The sequence below is a fragment of the Montipora capricornis genome, chromosome 4 (genome assembly GCF_036669925.1).
Source record: "Montipora capricornis isolate CH-2021 chromosome 4, ASM3666992v2, whole genome shotgun sequence".
Taxonomy (NCBI): domain Eukaryota; kingdom Metazoa; phylum Cnidaria; class Anthozoa; order Scleractinia; family Acroporidae; genus Montipora; species Montipora capricornis.
This window is the reverse complement of record NC_090886.1, coordinates 28,831,891-28,834,390: the sequence shown is the minus strand read 5'-3', so window position 1 is coordinate 28,834,390 and position 2,500 is coordinate 28,831,891. Positions and strand designations below refer to the sequence as shown.

General features: G+C 40.9%; 1 protein-coding gene across 4 annotated transcripts in view; it reads left to right on the top strand.

Annotated features, from left to right (window-relative positions):
- LOC138045887 (uncharacterized) overlaps window positions 1–2,500 on the top strand; it is a 69,610-nt gene that overhangs the window by 64,258 nt on the left and 2,852 nt on the right. The gene's annotated exons all lie outside the window — the stretch shown is intronic.

The following is a 2,500-nucleotide window of genomic DNA, read 5'->3' as shown; positions in this document are numbered from 1 at the left end:
ATGGTGTAAAAAAATACATGAATTGTGCACTTTGGGGTAAAAGCATCAAACTTGGCACAGTAAAAGCACAAGTTGTAACTATCATTTTCAGCTATGGACCCCACCCAAACATGGGCAGGAGGAGGCACAGTATACCCAAGGGGGGTAGGGATCATGGCCGGTTTGGTTTTAGTCATATTAAAGACCCAACAAAGGGTACAAATGGGCTGAATAACTCCCCGTTGCTATTTTCTTGACAATTTTACAAGATAAACTCAATAAAGCACCAGTTAAACACTTTATGGAGATAGTTCTTGAAAACATTCTTCAAATTGTGTAAATGATTCCTGTTACAAGGACAATCCATGAAGAAGAATTAAAAAGGAAACTTTCTTCAGCGAGCTCAAAGTAGTAAATGTACATGTATCCTCGGAAATGAAAACTCCAAGTTGGTCAGTATTAAATATTTTTGAGAGACTTGCTGCTGAAATATGAGAGGGCATGGGAACGAGAAAAGGCCCGGCTGCTAAGGAAAATTCAACGTGGCGGCTACAAGTGCTGCCTCGTTTGTGTTTGACTATGCTTTTCATTAGCCTTTGATATATTATATAGGTAAGATATTTCATTATTTTCTACATTTTTAAAAGTGAATTTCACATGTTAGAAATTTATAAGCCAAACAAAAACAAAAATTGGATAATTTATATTGTACTTACAGATACAATAGCGAGATCGAGTGAGATTAAGACAGTTTCATTTCATGCACGGGAGCCACGAACGTGTTAAGATTCGCTAAAGGCTGGCCCTTCTTACACTGTGGAAAAATGGCAGAAACGGAAGAAATTCTAAACGAAATCGTTTCTGAAGTCGACTGGGACAAGTGCGTTTTATGCCAGGAAAATTCTTCTGAAAAGTTAAGATGTCCTTTCGATTCATTGCGAAGTGAGGCGGGTTCATGGTATGATTCATTGTGTATTAGCGTCCAAAGGTCTCGTGAACTTGCTTGCTTGCCCTTCAAAACACGACTATTGACACTAGATATACAAAAAGACAAGTTATCAAAGGTATTCCGTGAAAGGCGTGCAAAATGGCATAAATTATGCAGAAATAAGTTTAGCGGTCTGAAGATTGAGAGAGCATTTAAAAGAAAAGCAAGTGATACTGATGTAAAAGATGATGAGAGTAGAAAGAAATTAGCCAGGAGGAGCACAGATACTACTAAGACCAGTCAATGCTGCTTCTTCTGCGAGGAAATCTCTGGTGAGCTTCACAGAGCGTCTACTTTTAATCTTGATCGGAGCGTAAGAGAAAGTGCCAGTATTCTTAATGACACATCACTACTCGGAAAACTCAGTGCAGGAGACGTGGTAGCGCTTGATGCTTTATATCATACTCAGTGTTTATCACACCTCTACAAGAGAGCAGCAAGATGCAAAAATCAAACTGTCACACAAAATGACGAGGACTCTATATACCAAGGTATAGCGTTGGCAGAATTGGATTCATTCCTTGAAGAATGCAGAAGTGATCCAGATGAAAATACAGTGTTCAAGTTGTCCGAGCTTTCAAGAATGTATACATTAAGACTCGAGCAGATGGGGTTTGACATTTCACAACGAGTTCACTGCACTCGTCTTAAGGAGCGATTAATGCAGCAATGTCCGGATTTAACATCATATAAAGATGGCCGTGAAGTCCTTGTTGCTTTCAGGGAAGACGTTGCGGTTGTTTTAAAGAATGCCAGTGAGAAAAACACAGACAGCGAAGCAATGGTGATTGCAAAAGCAGCCAATATTGTACGCCAGGACCTCCTTAACCTTGAAAATAGTCAGTTTCACGGTACATTTGAAACGAACTGTCAAGAAGCCTCAGTCCCGCAGTCTTTACGATCTTTAATTGCGATGATTATGGGTGGAACTAGTATTAAGACTCAATCAAGCAACATTGTAGAAAGTCAAGCTGCCCTCACAGTATCACAGCTTATAAGATTTAACTCCGTGCTGCGACGTCGCAAAGATTCTAAAGCTAACTATCATGCAAAGGAACGTGAAACGCCACTGCCAATGTATGTAGGTAGCCTGTTACATGCAGAAACCAGAAAAAGAGGATTGGTTGACAAGCTATGCGACCTTGGACTTTCTGTTTCATATAACAGAGTCCTAGAAATCTCAAGTGAACTGGGAAACAAGGTGAGTGCACAATTTCAAGCAGAGAACGTCGTTTGTCCTCTCAACCTTAAACGGAACCTGTTTACTACAAGTGCGGTAGATAACATCGATCATAACCCCAGTTCCACTACCGCAACTGGCTCTTTACACGGCACAACAATATCGCTTTTTCAGCACCCTACCAGAGAGAATCATGGCCAGGAGCGAGCTGTTGTACAACTTGCCTCTGTCCAGCCTATCAAAGGTATCGCTTCTCTCCCCAAGCAATATGCAGAGGTCCCCCCGGTAGAAGCATGGAAAATTGATCCTTCATTTCCAAATACCACGGTTAGGGCAGACGACTTCCACCGTTT